This window comes from Vulpes vulpes, chromosome 9 (assembly GCF_048418805.1).
Source record: "Vulpes vulpes isolate BD-2025 chromosome 9, VulVul3, whole genome shotgun sequence".
Classification (NCBI taxonomy): Eukaryota; Metazoa; Chordata; class Mammalia; order Carnivora; family Canidae; genus Vulpes; species Vulpes vulpes.
Genome location: NC_132788.1, coordinates 96,765,125 through 96,784,266, shown reverse-complemented (window position 1 = coordinate 96,784,266; position 19,142 = coordinate 96,765,125). Strand labels below are relative to the sequence as shown.

The window sequence follows — 19,142 nt, the reverse complement described above, 5'->3', positions numbered from 1 at the left end:
ATGTATATTTATGTATATATGTACATACATACTAGCAATTTTTAAAAAGGATTTCATTCATTTATTCATGGGAGACAGAGAGAGAGGCAGAGACATAGGCAGAGGGAGGAGCAGGCTCTTCGCAGGGAGCCTGATGGAGGACTTGATCCCCAGACCTGGGATCACACCCTGAACCAAAGGCAGATGCTCAACCACTGAGCCACCCAGGCGTCCCATATATATTGCAATTTCAATGCAATTTATATATATATTAGTTTTAGTTGTATATATCACATTATCCATTCATTGATGGACACTTAGGTTGTTTCCATGTTTTCTATCATGCAAAAATGTTGAATTTTGTCAAATGCTTTTCTGCATCTGTTGAGATAATCACACGATTTTTGTCTTTCCTCCTATTAATGTGGTGTATCATATTTATTGATTTGTGTGTATTGAACTATCCTTGCATTCCAGGAAAAAAAATCTCATTTGATTATGGTGTATGATCCTTTTAATGTGCTGTTCAATTTGGTTTGCTAATACTTGGTTAAGATTTTCACATCTAGGGCAACCCCGGTGGTGCAGCAGTTTGGTGCCTCCTGCAGCCCAGGGCGTGATCCTGGAGACCATGGATTGAGTCCCACGTCAGGCTCTCTGCATGGAGCCTGCTTCTCCCTCTGCCTGTGTCTCTGCCTCTCTCTGTGTGTGTCTCTATGAATAAATAAATAAAATCTTGGGATCCCTGGGTGGCACAGCGGTTTGGCGCCTGCCTTTGGCCCAGGGCGCGATCCTGGAAACCCGGGATCGAATCCCACGTCAGGCTCCCGGTGCATGGAGCCTGCTTCTCCCTCTGCCTGTGTCTCTGCCTCTCTCTCTCTCTCTCTGTGACTATCATAAATAATAAAATAAAAATTTAAAAATAAATAAATAAATAAATAAAATCTTAAAAAAAAAGATTTTCACATCTATATTCATCAGGGATATTGGCCTGTGTATATGTACATATACTTTAGTGGGTGGCAAAACAACACTCCAAGCATTTCTTAGGTTATACTTTATTTTTTAAGTTAATACACAGTACCACGTCATATTTGATTCCATGCTTCTGTGATCAGTTAATGTTTGTTGAAAAAAAAACATAAAGATTAACAATATTTATTCATTCAATGTAACAGAAGTTCCTTGGGTGATTTTTAAATAAATACTTTTAAACAAACATTAAATTAACAGCTTGTTCACATCAATATTTCAATCATTCCTTTGCTTTCTCTTTTTAAAAAAGATTTTACTTATTTTTTTTTAAGTAATCTCTACACACCATATGGGGCTCAAACCTACATCCCTGAGATCAAGAGTTACATACTCCACTGACTGAGCCAGCTTGGTGCCCCTGCCCCCCTCCTTTCACTTTGAGCTATCCATTACAAAATTTTCCTGAGCAAAATAAACTTCAATTTAGTCCAAGTGGAATAATTAGAAATGTGGGACAAGCAGTGTGAATTAATGAGTGTTTACTGTGTTCAGTATAATTCTAGAGTATTAGAGTATAAGAAGTCTTAATGTGTTAATTAAATTCTTCCAGGTTAGTTAAGGAGACAGAGGAAGGGAAAGGAAAGAAAAGAACAGCAAGGGCTCTAATCACACTATGTGGGGCCTAAAAGTAAAGTCATTCACAGATAGCCCTGGTAAGACTTTCTGACAGCTGTTCACTCCCACCTTAACTCTCACTTTAGAGAGTACTGTAATCCCCAATAGTGAAAGTGAGCACCCTAGCATATTGGGCCACAGGGCAATTTGTTGTGAGAAAGATGATTCTGACCCCCTGTCCCTTTAGGAATGAACCAGCACTCGGATGTGCCTAGAAGTAACCCTTCTGTTCAGATGCTTCATGGATAGTTCAACCTTGGACACTGATTGATAAAGTGAGTGTCTGGGCTGCTTCACACCTGTTTGGTTAGAATGGTTGTAGTATTTAGTCTCAGAATAATATACTTATAATGAAATGAAATGAAATTAGTCATACTAGTAAATTTGTAAGATAGGAACAGATTTTCCTAAAGGTACATTCACTTTTATTGTGGTCATCTATCTTCTTACTTAAACATAATAATGCCAATTGTTATTCAAGTCTGGTAGGTGACTCTATAGTTTACTGATACATAAAACACTGGACAACTTAAAACTATCACCCAGTAGTTATTTTACATCAACCAAGTGAAATCAGGCTTTCTGGTGAATCTGAGACTGCTGATAAGGAGACATCAAGAAATTTATATATCTGGGGATTTCTGAGGTTTCTGGTTTCTGGTAAATCTGAGACTGCTGATAAGGAGACATCAAGAAATTTATATATCTGGGGATCCCTGGGTGGCTCAGTGGTTTAGCGCCTGCCTTCTGCCCAGGGTGTGAATCTGGAGACTTGGGATCGAGTCCCACATGAGGCTCCCTGCATGGAGCCTGCTTCTCCTTCTGCCTGTGTCTCTGCCTCCCTCTCTCTCTCTCTCTCTCTCTCTCTCTGTGATCTGAAATACTTTTGTCATAGCTCACATATCCCCATATGTGTTTATTTCATGAATAAATAAATAAAATCTTTAAAAAAAGATATTTATATATCTGGATTTCCTTATTGTGATTTTGAGCATAGAAATAACATGACTTGGTTATAAAAATAAGTGTCATGTAGAGGATGCAGAATAGAACCTAATGGAAATCCAAGAAATAACCCATGCATATATGGTCAACTAACTTTTGACAAGGGCACCAAGAATATACAATAAAGGATAGTCTTTAGTAGACTGTTAAAAACTAGATATCCTTATCTTACACCATACAAAAATTATCTTGAGATAGATTAAAGACTTGTGTAAGATATGAAACTATATAAAATTCCTAGAAGATGGCATAGGGAGAAAGTTCCTGACATTGGTCTTGGCAATATACTTTTTGGATCCGACATGAAAAGCACAGGCAAGAAAAGCAAAAATAAGCAAGGGGAACTGCAGAGTAAGCTTATCTCTCTCTCTCTCTCTCTTTTTTTTTTTTTGTAGAATATCCCCAAAAATAAAGCTTTTAAAAATATTTTTGATAAATCTAGGATCAATGAGAAGGTATCTATAGATCCCTGGGAGTTTTTAAAAATTTGCCATAGTTTATATCTGCATAAATAGTCCCTCTGTGGACATGGAGATTTCCATCAAATGCCAAACTGACCAATAAATCTTGACTGGTTATACTAACAAATGTGCTTTACTATTATTTTTTAAAAGATTTTATTTATTTACTCATTAGAGACACCGAGAGAGAAAGAGGCAGAGACGCAGGCAGAGGGAGAAGCAGGCTCCATGCAGGAAGTGTGATGTGGGACTCGATTCCGGGACTCCAGGATCACGCCCTGGGCCGAAGGCAGGCACTCAGCCAACCACTGAGCCATCCAGGTGGGTGGCTTCTTGCAAGAGATGTTAAACATTTAAAAAATTACGTGAAATACTGTTCTTAATTTGTTAGCAATACTACCATAATCATATACAAAACCTCACCATAATAAAAATCAGAGAAAGAGGGACACCTGGGTGGCTCAGTGGTTAAGCATCTGCCTTCAGCTCAGGATGTGATCCTGGAGTACTGGGATAGAGTCCCACATCGGGCTCCCTGCTGGAGCCTACTTCTCCCTCTGCCTATATCTCTGCCTCTGCTCCCCCCCCCCCCCCGTCTCTCATGAATAAATAAAATCTTTAAAAATAAAATAAAAATAAAAAAATAAAATGTATATGAGATATAAAGGGCCAAGAAAAGCCAAGACATTGTTAAAGAAGAAATAAGTAAGAGAGACAACTCTATAAATTAAAAATTTAATAAAAGCTATAAAAATTAAGGCAGTGATACTGAAACAAGACTAGAAATTAGAACAATGGAAAAGATCACAGCCCCAAAACAAACCAACACATATGGGGATATGTGAGCTATGACAAAAGTATTTCAGATCACTGATAAAAATGCATTAAAAATTAATGCTGCTAGGTTAATTGGATAGTCATATAAAAAGGCACTTTTTCAAGAGAGAGAATGTAAGTGGGGCCAGGGGGAGCAGAGGGAGAGATAATTCTAAGCAGGCTCCATGCCTAGAGCAGAGCCTGACATGGGCTTGATCTCATGATCATGAGATCATGACCTGAACTGAAATCAAGAATCAGACATTTAACTGACTGAGCCACTTAGGTGCCCCAAAAGTTAAATCTTGAAACTATTCACAAAATAGTTTTAAATCTTAAAACTATTCACCATTCACAAAAATAAATTGCAATAGAAATGTACATTTAAATATGAATGGTAAAAAGTAAACCTTAATAAATTATTTTTATGATCTGCAGTTAGGGAAAGATTTCTTTTTTTTTTTTTTAAACTTAGGTATTTTTTTAGTTTTATTTTTAAAAGATGGGCAGCCCGGTGGCTCAGGGTTTAGCACCACCTTCAGCCCAGGGCCTGATCTGGGAGACCCAGGATCGAGTCCCATGTCAGGCTCCCTACATGGAGCCTGCTTCTCCCTCTTCCTGTATCTCTGCCTCTCTCTCTCTTTCCTGTATATTCTCATGAATAAATAAATAAAATCTTAAAAAATAATAAAAAAATCTCTACACCCAATGTGGGGTTTGAACTCATGACCTTGAGATCAAGAACTGCATGGTCTTCCAACAGAGCCAGCCAGGTGCCCTTAGTTAGGGAAAGATTTCTTAAATCACAAAAAGCAACAGCTATAAAGGAAGAGCTTGATAAATTAGATAACATTTAAATTAAGGGTATGTGTCTATCAAAAGACACCATTAAGAGTAAAAAGTTGAGAACAGATATATACGATATATATACCTGATAAAGGGCTCACATTCAGAATATGTAAATAACTCCTGCAAGTCAGTAAGAAAAAGACGATCTAATAGAAAAATGGGTAGAAGACCTGAAAATGTAATTGATAAAAAAAGATATTAAAATGAGCTCAGGGCAGCCCAGGTGGCTCAGCGGTTTGGCGCTGCTTTCACCTGGGGTATGATCCTGGAGACCCAGGATCAAGTCCCACGTCAGGCTCCCTGCATGGAGCCTGCTTCTCCCTCTGCCTGTGTCTGTGTGTCTCTCATGAATAATAAATAAAATCTTTTAAAAATATAAATAGAGCTCAACTTCCTTAATAATCACGTACATTTGAATTAAAATCATAGTGAGATACTAACATCCTCCCGAATACTTGAGGAGTAAAAAGACTGCCAATACCAAGTGTTTGTGAGGATGTGGTGCAATGAGAACTCTCACTTGCTACAGGAGGGAGTACAGTGTGTTTGACATTGTACACTAGATCTAAAAATGAGCATAGCTTAGGGCCAGGTATTTTACTCCTGAAGTAACAGAAATGCACACGTATGTGTGTCAAGAGACATGTATAGAAATATGTGTATCGTTATCTGGCATAGGAAAAAAAACACACTAGAAAAATATCTCCATGAGACATCTGGTTTCAGCTCGGAAGCTGTCACTCCTGTCTTCACAATAAGACAGAAGCTAAAACTGAAAATCAACAACTTTCTTTTAGATACATAAGAAAACTGAGATCGCAAGGCAAATTACTACAACCCAAATTTGAGAGAGGTGAATATAATCAGCTTACCAGGATCAGAAGCAGCTGCTAGAGACAGTGAAGGGGGTGCTAGGGGGAGGGCAAGAAACTGACACTGTCATTGACAAATCAGCATCCCAGGGGCTTGGTGTGTACAACCTTGAGAGTTAAAAATTAAAGGGGGAGGCCCCACATTTTCATGAGCTTACTCCCAGGAGCCCTATCAGGTGCTCCCTGAAGATCAGAGAAAAACTGCCTGTTTCCCTCAGGGGAAAGGAAAAAGTAAACCATTTTTAAATATGCCCAGAGTACTCTGTTCCCCTTAACAAAACCCTGCCCTCAAGGAAACAATTTTATTAAAGCCTAGCCATTCTGGGTTTTACCAGAGCCTCACAGACACAGGCGATGGGAAATAACCAACTCCAGTTCCCAGTAGCCTTCCAGTCTCACCTAAGCAGAGAGTGGGGGAGTGGCTAAGAAGCAGTTGTGAAGGTCGCAGCCTGAGGCACTGGCTTACTAAAAGCTGACTGACTGAATCCTAGGATGGAGAGGACACTTCGCCTTCCTCCATACCTCACCACCACGTTGTTATGTATGGCTCCTGAACAATAACCAGGGATTACAATGGCAAGAACTGCAAGCCTTAGACTTTTTTTCAGAAGTCTCTGGGAAAACCCAAAGACAACAGTGTGGGGGAAAAAATACAAGGACACCAGAGGAAATTTTAGCCTCTAACACCTTAGCTTCAGCAGATGGTAAATATAACTTTACTTCTACACAGATAAACATAGAACCTCACACTAAAGGCATATTTACCTCAGTTCCTTTTACCCGGTACATCATGTTCAGCTTTAAACAAAAACAAAAACAAACAAACAAACAAAAAAACAAGGCATACTAAAAGGCAAAAACCCACAGCTTGAAGACACAGAGCAAGCATCAGAGCCAAGCTCAATATGGCAGAAATTTTAGAATTATCAGATCAGGAACTTAAAATAACTATGATCACCATGCCAAGGGCTCTAATGGAAAAAGTGGACAACTCGTACATTACCCACCCGCAAGAACAGATGGATAATGTAACAGAGAGATGGAAAGTGGCTAGAAATAAAAAACATTAAAGAAATAAATAATGCCTTTGATGGGCTCATCAGTAGATTGGACACAGTTGAGAAAAGAATCTGTGAGCCTGAAGATATGTCACTAGAAATCCCCCAAACTGAAAAGCAAAGAGAAAAAAGAATGAAACAGAGTATCTAAGAACTGTAGAACATTGTAAAACTGTAATCATACTTGTAATGGTGATACAAAAGGACAAGAAAGAAGGAATATATGGAGTAATAATGGCTGAGAATTTTCCAAAATTAAATGACACCAAACCACAACCAGGAAGTTCAAAGAATAGTAAGCAGACAAATGCCAGAAAAATCTATGCTTAGGCATATCATATCCAAACTGCAGAAAAATCAAAGACACAGAAAATCTTGAATTGAAAGAAGCCAGGTGGGGGAATACACCTTATTTATCTAAAACGAAGGTAAGATTTTCATGAGACTTCTCTGCAAAAACCTACCAACTAGAGTTGTCTCCAGCAGAATATACTGAAAGAAAGAAAGAAAGAAAGAAAGAAAGAAAGAAAGAAAGAAAGAAAGAAAGACCTGGACTAACAAAAACTGAGGGGTGATGTCACCAGTAGATCTGCCTGTCAAGAAATGTTAAAAGTTTTTCAGAGAGAAAGGAAATTGATATAGGTAAGAAAGATACACATGAAGAAAGGAAGAGCATTAGATAAGGAAGAAATGGACTTCTCAATTCACATTTTGGTGCCAAGCATATACCTGGATCCCCAGGCCCATGCTGAATGATATCGACATGGAGCACGATGGCTCTGTTGGCTTAAAAAAAGAAAGAAGACTTGCTTTCGTGACCCACAGCTGCAACCTCCACATTTAAGATACTGCAATGGACATAGCAAGTTCTCTGGCTCATAGAAGGGAGAAATCTACTCCAAAGACTCTGGGCAAAATTTGTAAATAAGAAGTAAAAATATGATGAAAGCAATATCCCCCTCAGCTTTATAGAGGTTTATAATGTACCTTATTGTGTCTAATGCCACACAATATTTCCCTACAGTGTTAAAGAAAAACCAATTTGGAAGGAAAAAAAAAAAAAGAACCGGATCTGGACATTAGTAGTTAAAGTAGTTAGAATAGGTTTTATTCAGAAACCATTGCAGTAGGGAAGAAAGAAGCCTCCATAGAGAACAGGACCCCATCCCCAGGACAGTACAAAATGGGGATTTATAGCCAAAGAGCAGGGTCATGGTCAAGGGATGGAAAATTACTGAGAAAACCTCAGAAATAGAAAGATTCTAGTTAAACAGACCTGACAGGATTCTTGGCAGAAAGCAGGCCAGGGTAGTCAGATGCTGTGCAAGGGAAAACCCAGTCTTTCCACTCAGGAGTTTTTCTCCTGTGAGTCTGTCTCCCTTACTACTCACACAAAACACTTCACTTCCGGTCACCCAATGTGTGGGTTTTTTCCCTACATGAAGCAATTCTCTATGACACCAGATGGATATGATACTACAATTCAATTCAATTCTAACATTATCTGTCTAGAGCTAGCATCAGGTTCCACAGGTCAAGGGCTCAGTGCCACAAAGCAGCACCCTCCCCTCCTCCCTTTTCAGACGGCAATCTAGGTCCAGGTTCCCACCTGATCAGACTGATCAGGGATCCCTGGGTGGCGCAGCGGTTTGGCGCTTGTCTTTGGCCCAGGGCGCGATCCTGGAGACCCGGGATCGAATCCCACATCGGGCTCCCGGTGCATGGAGCCTGCTTCTCCCTCTGCCTGTGTCTCTGCCTCTCTCTCTCTCTCTCTGTGTGTGTGACTATCATAAATAAATAAAAATTAAAAAAAAAAAAAAAAAAAAAGACTGATCAGCTCTAGAGTGGAAGTTCCAACAACCCCCTCCTTAGGTTCAATTTATTTGCTAGAGTGGCTCACAGAGCTCAGGAAACACTTGCATTTCTACCACTTCATTAAAGGATGTGATAAAGAATACGTGAATAGTTAGATGAAGAGATACACTGGGTGAGGTCTGGGAGGGTACTGAGCACAGGAGTTTGTCCCCATGGAGTTGGGGTGCATCACCCTCCCAGGGTGGATGTGTTCATCCATGTGGAAACTCTCTAAAACCCCATACTATTGGGATTTTTATAGAGGCTTCCTCATGTAGGCATGACAGATCATTAACACCACTTCCAGCCCCTTTCCCCTCTCTGGAGGATTGGGGGGTGTGTGTGTGTGTGTGTGTGTGTGTGTGTGTGTGTGTAGCTGAATATTCCAAGCTCTAATCATGGCTTGGTCTTTCCGATGACAGTCTCCATCCAGGAGTCATCCACAGTTCCCTGATTAGAACAAGACATTCCTACCACCCAGGAAATTCCAGGGGATTTAGGGGCCCTGTGTCAGGAGCTCAGGTTAAAGACCAAATATTAGAACAAGAGTTGCTCCTAGTGCTCTGAACCCTTCAGAAATTACAAGGGTTTCAGGAGCCTATGTCAGAAACTGGGGGCAGCAACCGATACATATATTCTATTTTCTCACAGATACCAAAGCAGGAGAGATGAAGAATATTATCAGATATTAAGGGTGAAGAGTTCTCTCTAAACTGACTTGGCAAGATTCTTGCTACAACTGCGTGGTACAGACAGACAAGAACAGACTGCAGGGTCTAGGCCTAGAGAATGACTAAAGTTAATCAAGGAGAGTCATTACTGATAGCTATTGTAAAGACAGTTAAATTGTGATATCATTTTGACACTGATCATCCACAGTTTCAAGAAAAAGGAATTGAATTATTTTAAGGCTCGACATCCTGGCTTTCTTTAAATACCAAAAATTATTACAGATTTCCAAACTAGACATGAAAAGGTCACCAAAGCATCCTTCAGGTTTTAACTTTTAGTAACCACTATAAGCCACATAAACATAAAGGCCTTTGGGGGTGTCCCCGCCCCCTTTATTAAGAGTAAAGGGTTCCTGGGAAGCCCTGGTGGCTGAGCGGTTTAGCACCGCCTTCAGTCCAGGGCGTGATCCTGGAGACCTGGGATTGAGTCCCATGTCGGGCTCCCTGCATGGAGCCTGTTTCTCCCTCTGCCTTGTGTCTCTGCCTCTCTCTTTCTCTGTCTCTCTCATGAGTAAATAATCTTTAAAAAAAAAAAAAAAAAAAAGAGAGAGAGAGCGAGAGAGTAAAGGGTTCCTGAGACCCAAGTGAGAAAACCATTGTGAATTATCCTTAATGTTAACAGGCCTATTTCTTATAGTGACTTCAAGAGCCATCAGGAGAGAATCCTAAGCACCTCTCTGCATAAGCCCTACATCTTTTTGGTTCTTTTATGCCAGAGACCTGGTGTTTGGTGAGCTGAGGGACTTTTGACCACAATTAGCTTTTTCCCTCTTTGTTCTCTTATTTGTTTATTTCCTCTCATCTTTATGTAGTTTGTTAGTACTGTTAGGGGGCAATTGTAGTTAGTATTGCTAGCAGTAAATCACTGAGCTGCAGGACCTGGCAGCCATCCCGGCAACCAGGAGACTCACGTTGACAACTACCAGCCCCTTGAGACTACCAGCCAGAGGCACCTTTGCCAAGGTGAGGTTGGTCTGGCACAGCCTGAGCGGGTCAGAGGCGTCCATGAAGGTCATTAACAAGAGTCAGCAGAACTCCTCTAGCCTCCATAGACTATTCCTTGAAGTCCAGAGCGTGAAGGCCCTGAATCACCACCCTCGAGTCATGAAACTACATGAGGTGATGGACACCATGGAAATGCTCCACCTGGTCACAGAGTATGCTATAGGCACTTGCTTACTCACTGGACCACACGTGTGTGAAAGGAGGAGCCCCCAGGCAGATTCTGTCAGATGGTGTCCACTGTGTAGTACCATCACCAGAGGGTATCGTCCACAGGGACCTAAAGCCAGAGAACCTGCTTTTGGAGGCTGACCTGAACATCAAGGTTGCAGACTTTGCCTTTAGCAATGAGTTCACTGTCGGCCATAAGCTGAACACCTTCTGTGGTAGCCCCCCCTCATGCCTACGTACAACAGTCTCGCAGTAGATGTGTGGAGCCTGGAACCATCCTCTATACAATGACTGTCCAGTAAGCAGCAGGTCCCTGGCCTTTATAGGACTTCAGGGAGATGTGGCAGTGGGTACTGAGCAGAATATACCACATTCCCCTTTATATGTCTGTGGAGTGTGAAAACCTACTAGAGAAATTCCTGACCCTCAATCCCAGGGAGAGAAGCGCTTTGAAGGAACCATGAAGGACCCACGGATGAACATGGTCCATGAAGAGGAACTAAAGCCTTACATTGAGCCACTTCCTGACTACAAGGACCCCCGGCAGAACTGAGGTGACATTACCTATGGGCCACGGGCGGGACAAGATCCAGAACCTGTTGATGAGCTGGAATTATGATGAAGTGATGGCCAACTACCTGATCCTAGGCTGCAAGAGCCCCAAGGAGAAGGGGTAAACCACTGCTGTGACACTCCTGCCTTCAGCTGATCCTACCAACAGCTGTTGTCCTTCCCCATCCTATATGCTTCAGCCTAGGGTCTCTGCCAATGCAAAGAAATGCAGTTTTGTTGAGCCTGTCATTCCTCCCCACCCCTTATTGTGTCTCATAACTCAGTCAGCAGCTTGGGGAGGACTGGGAATCAGTCGAAGGCCAGCAGCCCAGCCAAAGGGCCTGCCAGTCTCCCACCAGGCCTGGAGACAAGAACCAGCCCATTCCCCAGCACAGGCCCTCATGTGCTGTGCCCTCATGGAACCAGCTGCCCCCTACCCTGGGTTTATCCTACATTGGAAACTCCCTCTGTGCTGGATGACCTGGTGATGGGAGCCCAGCCTTTCCTTTTGGCAAGAGCCAGGGCTGACATGGGGGCTGTTGGGAGCTTCTTCAACTTCCTACTCAGACAGACACCCATGTTTCAGGCTGCCTAGAAAGAACTTGTGCGGCCCTTAAAACACAGTGAGGGCAGTCTGGGTGGCTCAGCAGTTTAGTGCCGCCTTCAGCCCAGGGTGTGATCCTGGAGACCTGGGATCGAGTCCCGTGTTGGACTCCCTGCACAGAGCCTGCTTCTCCCACTGCCCATGTCTCTGCCTCTCTGTTTATCTCTCATTAATAAATAAAATCTTAAAAAAAAAAAACCCACAGTGCAGCCAATGAAAGCTCACATGGTTGATAGCCAAGGCAGGGATAAAACCAAAAACTGCTTTTAAAAGAGGGAGCAATGTGCTCGCATATACTAAAAGAGCAAGAAGATCCCGAGTTCCACAGAGCCCAGTGACAGGTGTGGGAGCCAGGACAGGGCTGAGGCGACAGCTGCAGGGGTGGTTGTGGTGCAAGGAGCTTACAGCACACGTGCAGGGACACCTAGAATGAGGACTGCGTGCAGGGGAGGATAGCAAGTGCAGACTGCCAAGGTGCTCTGCATGGGATTCAAATCAAGGGAGTACCTGCACTTCTACAGCTTTCAAAAGCATTGAATCCAAATGTAGCATTGAATCTACAGCTTAAAGGATGGCTGGGAGCCACCAGGGAGATAAAAGGAGAGGCTGGCCCTTTGTCCCAACCTGGATGAATCTTCAGAGGCTGGACTGTTGTCCTGGGGCACTTCTCTCCTGCTCTTCTCTCTCTTCCTCCATGTTTATCAGGGAGGGGAGATACTGCTGCAGAAATAAACACAAAAAAACACATTTAATGAGGAACCATTTAACATCTAATTTCTGAGTCACTTTTAATTTTCTTCAAAGATCGTATTTATTCATTTATTTATGAGAAAGAGAGAGAGAGAAGAGGCAGAGATATAAGCAGAGGGAGAAGCAGGCTCCTCAGGAAGCCCTATGCAGGATTCAATCCCAGGACTCCGTGATCACGCTGTGAGATGAAGGTAGATGCTCAACCACTGAGCCACCCAGGTGTCTCCGCTGAGTCACTTTTAAAGCTGGATTGTGGGAGGTGATTATTGATTTGACTGGTTCTCATTGATGTTTGTCTTACAGAACACAGGGTTGTCATTCCCATGAGCAGGTTTGATAATAGTGATATTAACATCAACAAATAACAGTAGCATTTACTAGTGGCCACAGATGCTCTAGACCATTTCAATTCCTTTTAGGTACAAGTGCCTATTTAACAGACTAGTAAATGAATGTTGAGTGGAGTTAAGCACTTTGTACAATCACGGAGCAGGTGAGTGGCAAAGCTTGTGTCAGGAGCTTGTGCTTTGAGCCCCAGCTCTGTGGCCTCCCGTGGCTCCAGCCTGGGGCCTCTGTAGTCCTGGTTTTGACACCCTTTCAAGGTTGTTACACTGTGTCTCTGAATTAATGGATGATTCAGTAACATAAGAGAGGAGACAACCAACCACTTGGGTAGTAATCTTCAGAGCTCTGGGTGAATTAATCTGTCTGCAGTCCCCTAAATCCTTCTTTGCATAAGTAGGACACAGTTCTGAGTATACACTCTACCTCAAAAATGTAAGGAAGAAAGATGAAGCTGCTTAGAGTGCTGGAAACACTAAGGTTTCTAGATCTTGAGGGATAGTGCCTTATAGGTCCTTTAGCAATGAAGTGCCCCCCCGCCCCGCCCCATGTTAGAGCCTGATCCAAATCTAAACAGATCTAGGGTGGTGCCCAGCAGGGTGGTCTTAACTCTCTTCTACCTCATGTTGAAATCTGAGGAGCTAGAGAGCAGATGAAGAGTGATGGCTTTCAGATGAACTCTCATGTATTTATTTTTAAAGATTTTATTTACTTGAGAGAGAGAGAGCGAGAGAGCGAGAGAGCGAGAGAGCGAGAGCGAGAGAGAGAGAGAGAGAGAGAGAGAGAGAATGCATGTGCGAGCCAGTTGAGGGGAGGGGCAAAGGGAACAGGAGAAGGAGAAGGAGAATCAGGTTCTCCTTTGAGCAGGGGGCCCAATGCCAGGCTGGATCCCAACACCTTGGGATCATAACCTGACCTGAAGGCAGATGCTTAATCAACTGAGCCATCCAGGCACCCCAAACTCTTGTGTATTTAAAATTCACTTACTAGAGTCAAGAGCCCCTTTTCCTATCCCAATCCTCTTTATTCATGTACAAATTAATTAGAACTTGCCTGAACTGCTCACTCACCCCAGAACTGCTGGGTCACATCTCTGCCCTGGGGGATCTGCCACAGTGTGCTCTGGGCCTCTATCCTCTCAGGCACAGGGAACAGACTTCTCATTTATGGTCAGATTTGAGCCTTTTCCAGAGTCACTCTGCTTCCAGAGTCACAGTGGTGAGGGCACTGAAGAGCTTTGGAAGGGTCCTTGATTGAAAATTTGATGGCAATTCTTTTTTTGGCACATCCTCTAGGTCAAGGTACAACCCTCTGGCATGGGCCTTTGTGATTATCAGAGTGCCTGGGACATACCAGTGCTCCACAAATAGTGCTTTTCCTCTTTGCTGGAAGGGAGTTACATGGAAAGAATTGCAGGGAAATTTTGGAAGACAGAGACAGACAACTAGGTATAACTGATGCGAGGGTCAGGAATGTTTTGCGGACAAGACAGATTTGGAGCTGAGGCCCACCAGAACTGCTGGGACGCTGAGTCCTCGTGTGAGATGGGTCACATATTCTTCTGAGGACTGCCATGTTTTCCCCCACTGCAGCTGCTGTGTCAGTTTCCAAGCTGTCTGCTGTTGGGAGGGCCTCAGCTTGTATACAACACAGATCCGTTGGTGGTGGTTGCCTGGAGCCCTGGCTGGAAAGGATCTGGAAGTCAAGGTCAGGCTCAGCAGGGGGGAGTCCTGCTTGTCAGGCACCCATAAGAGTTACAGTTCCTAGAACTGCCTTCACTGTTGCTCCCACTTGTTTTTTTTTTTTTTAATTATTTTTTTTAAATTTTATTTATTTATGATAGTCATACAGAGAGAAAGAGAGAGAGGCAGAGACACAGGCAGAGGGAGAAGCAGGCTCCATGCACCGGGAGCCTGATGTGGGATTCGATCCCGGGTCTCCAGGATCGCGCCCTGGGCCAAAGGCAGGCGCCAAACCGCTGCGCCACCCAGGGATCCCTGTTGCTCCCACTTGTAATGAGATGATGTTAAAGGACTCCAAGACTGAGGATCCCTGGGTAGCTCAGGGGTTTAGCACCTGCCTTTGGCCCAAGGCATAATCCTGGAGACCTGGGATCGAGTTCCACATCGAGCTCCCTGCATGGAGCCTGTTACTCCCCCTGCCTGTGTCTCTGCCTCTCTGTGTCTCTCATGAATAAAAAAATAAAATCTTCAAAAAAAAAAAAAAAAAAGGACTCCAGGGCAGAGCCAGGACGATGAACATAACCCAGTCACGACAGGAGCTGCTGGGTCAGAGAGCTCTCTGATCATCACTGCATATACCTGGGTATGATAGCTTTGCAAGCCCCTGTATTCCTGATATTTCTAATTTTATTGCATTATGGCCCAAAAATGTAATGTATTAAATTTTTGTCCTTTTTATATTTACTAAATATATACTTCTGTTTCCAAAGTATAATCCGAAGGTATTTCCATTTCTTTGTAAGTTGTCTTGGTTTCTAAAAAAAATTCACTTTGTTATTTGTTAATATATTCTTTTGGGTAGATACATAAAGGTCAGTTATATTTTCATTGTTTTGTATATTTGTGTGTTTTAAATCATTGGGGCCTTTCATTCTCTCTGAAGATTTTTCCTTCCATGCAGAGAGGGAGAGAGGGAGGCAGAGACACAGGCAGAAGGAGAAGCAGGCTCCATGCAGGGAGCCTGACGTGGGACTCGATCCTGGGTCTCCAGGATCAGGCCCTGGACTGAAGGCAGCGCTAAACCGCTGGGCCACAGGGGCTGCCAGGATTTAATTTTTAATACCCAGATTGGAGCACCTGGGTGGCTCAGTCGGTTGAGCATCTGCCTTCGGCTCAGGTCATGATCCAAGGGTCCTGGGATCGGGCTCCCTGCTCAGCAAGGAGTCTGCTTCTCCCTCTCCCTCTGCCCCTCCTCCCTGCTTGTGTTCTCTCAAATAAATCTTAAAAAAAAAACCCAAATTGCATAGCAGTTATTTCTCTCTCAACATTTTTAGCTGATTATATATATATATATATATTATTATTATATATATTATATATATATATATATATATATATATATATAGAGAGAGAGAGAGAGAGAGAGAGAGAGAGAGAGAGAGATTGAGTCTTCAAAAAATACATTTTAAATGAGGAAAAGGGATGCCTGGGTGGCTCAGTGGTTGAACGTCTGCCTTCAGCTCAGGACATGATCCCGGGGTATTGGGACAGAGTCCCTGCATCGGGCTCCCTATGGGGAGCCTGCTTCTCCCTCTGCCTATGTCTCTGCCTCTCTCTGTGTCTCTCATGAATAAATAGATAATTTATTTTAAAGAAACGAGGAAAAGTTTCTTGTTGCTTTCAAATACAATCAGCAGACCATCAATCACACTAGTCACTCTGCAAATCTTTGGAGTGTTGGCAAGATGTATAATATCTGATGCTGCTGGTCTACAAGAGGCCACTGCCGCTGCACAGAAAGCAATTATATGCTAACGGCCGCATTATTTTTTATTTAATTTTTAAAGTATGATGTGGAGAACAAAGGCAAAAGAAATCTAGAAAAAAATTAAATCTCCTTACAACTTGCAGCCCATTGACAAGCCTTTGAGATAGGCAGAGTGACCTTCCTCTAAGAACTCAGTTCAATACTTGGCTAGAAGCAAAACATAATCTTAGCTTAACATTAGCCCAATCTCCAGGATCTTCTAAGTCTTCTTAACACATAAAAATTCCTTTGGAGACAGCCCAGGTGGCTCAGCGGTTTAGCGCTGCCTTCAGCCTGGGGCCTGATCCTGGAGACCCAGAATTGAGTCCTCTGTGGGACTCCCTGCATGGAGCCTGCTTCTCTCTCTGCCTGTGTCTCGCCTCTCTCTCTCTGTCTCTCATGAATAAATAAAATCTTAAAAAACAATTCCTTTGGAAACTTCCTTTATCTTTACCCTCACCCCCACCAAGATATATGTCAGCAATCATCCTCCAAGCATATGGCCCACTGATATACATCTGATGGGTCTCATGACAAAAGTTTTACTAGACAGTAGTAAATGCCCTTTTCCTAATAACAGCTAACCCCTCAAGGTCCTGGAAACCTGGCTTCCAAATACCTTAGAGACTCAAGCTACCCCATAACCCCCTCCCAACTTACAAGTATATAATCGGCCACTCCTCACCATCCCAGTGCAGTTCTGCTCAAGGGCTCTGTCCCCTGTGCTTTAATAAACTCACCCCCCCTTTTTAAAAAAAAGATTTCATTTATTTATTCATGAGAGACAGAGAGACAGAGAGAGAGAGAGAGAGGCAGAGATATAGGCAGAGGGAGAAGCAGGTTCCATGCAAGGAGCCCGATATGGGACTCGATCCCAGTACTCCAGGATCACATCCTGAGCCAAAGGCAGACGCTTAACTACTGAGCCACCCAGGGATCCTAATAAAGCCACTCTTTTTGCATCAAAGATGCCTCAAGAATTCTTTCTTGACCGTTCACTCTGAACCCCAACATTTTCACATCAAGTAAATTCTATTCCCAACATGGGGCTTGAACTCACAACCCTCAAGAATTGCAAGCTATAGTGACTGAGCCAGCAGACACTGAAAAATTGTTAGGGTTTTTTGATGGACTTGTTATACCTTACAATTTTTTTCTATTTAAAATAATAGGAGGACACCTGGGTGGCTCAGTTGGTTAAGCATCTGCCTTCGGCTTGGGTCATGATCTGGGGTCCTCGGATCAAGTCCCATGTCCGACTTAGCGGGGAGTCTGCTTCTCCCTCTGACTCTCCCCCTTTGTGCTCTCCCTCTCTAATAAAATAAATTTAAAATCAATAAATAGGGATGCCTGGGTGGCTCAGCGGTTGAGCGTTTGCCTTCTGGCTCAGGCCATGATCCTGGTGTATGGGGATGGAGTCCCGCATTAGGCTTCATGCATGGAGCCTGCTTCTCCTGCCTGTGTCTCTGCTTCTCTGTGTGTGTCTCTCATGAATAAATAAATGAAATCTTAAAAAATTAAAATAAAATAAATAGTGGGAACTAAGGTCTCCTTAGAGTTTCTTCTCAAAGAAAGTCTTGACATTTCAGGCATAGACTATCAATCTAACAATCACCAGTGGCATATAACTTTCCAGCTTTGTCTTAGTTTTAAGTTTTTGATTACCTACCTTGGAAATTACTTAACTTCATTTCTTCCAATTCTTGTAGAATTGCTGCTCCAGAAAGTAGGACCATGGATATTTTGCTCTTTTGCATCCTCCCTGCACAGAATTGGAACTGTGCATAAGTGAGTTCAAGACTGTGTGTAGGGACTTAGTAATTGAGAGCTAATCAGAAAAAATAAATGGACAAAAATAAATAAATAAATAAATGGACAAAATGACTTAGGAAAAATATCACTATCACCCCCGAAGGCAACAAATTGTTTAATTATTCTGTGGTTCTGGAGGAATATTTAAAAAGGGATATGTAAAGGGGTTCCAAAGGAGCCAGACTGTAGGGTAGAAATTGTTATGCTTCCTCCTCCATAAACTTCCTCCATAAACTTCCCTGACGTTTTGGTAAGGACCAAAGGGAATTTGTAGTCCTACCGGCCTGTGTGAGCGAGGCCAAGAGGGCCACTATAGGGAGCCCTGTCAACCAGCCCCTGCGGGGAGTTAGAGTCATAGCTTGGGTGTCATCCCCCAAGGGGATTAGGAGGTCACTGACCTGCCCGCCTGAGTTTCCCATCTGTACCATGCAGCTTGGGGCCTCTCCACTGTCATGTTTCTCCTTTGCACAACACCGCACTGTGCAGTCCCTCTAAGAGGCCTGATGAAGTGTGGACTGTTCAGCCAGCCCAGGGGTGCAAGAGTTGCTCTGCGGCCACACCGCCAACAGCCCATGGGGATGATTTGGGCAGCCCCCAAGGACAGAAGTGACGGCGGGAAAGGTGGCTTTGAAAAGGCAAGCTCCAGGTTTCCAGGTACCGGTATTTCCATTGCAGCCGGTGAGTTTACGTTTCAAATAACGGCTTACGAACTTCCGCGCGGATTCCAAGCGGCCACACCAACCGCCAGGTCCGCGCGGGCCGCTAGCTCCACCCCCAAGCCAGGTAGCCTCAACCTGCGCGGCCCGGCGGCACTGCGCATGTCCGAGGGGGCGTGGCTCGGAGGCCTCGGCGAGAAGAGGCGGGGAGCGAGGCGGTGGGAAGGGCGGGGTGTGCTGAGCCCCGAGGCCCGGCTGTATCCGCAAGGCCCGCTCGCCGCAGGCTGTCAGATGTGCGCTGCGGCACTTGCTCGACTAGAAACCCGGCTTTGGCCACAAGTCGCGCCATGGGCAATTCGTGAAGATGCACTCTTACGATTACAGCGCCAGCCAGGACGCCAGGGGCCGGCTGGGCGGTGTTTCTGGGAGCGGGGCTCGCAGGACATCGGCGCTCCGCCCCGGGGCTCGGGGGCGGGGCTAGGGGCGGGG

At 43.7% G+C, this 19,142-nt stretch overlaps 1 long non-coding RNA gene across 1 annotated transcript; it reads right to left on the bottom strand.

Moving 5' to 3' along the window:
- Nucleotides 1-1,021: 1,021 nt before the first annotated feature.
- On the bottom strand, nucleotides 1,022-18,793 carry LOC140593945 (uncharacterized). Its single transcript, XR_011994433.1, has 3 exons — nucleotides 18,396-18,793; nucleotides 17,855-18,013; nucleotides 1,022-12,324 (listed from the first exon to the last, which is right to left on the bottom strand). It is a non-coding gene; the product is annotated as an uncharacterized lncRNA (long non-coding RNA).
- Nucleotides 18,794-19,142: the final 349 nt, after the last annotated feature.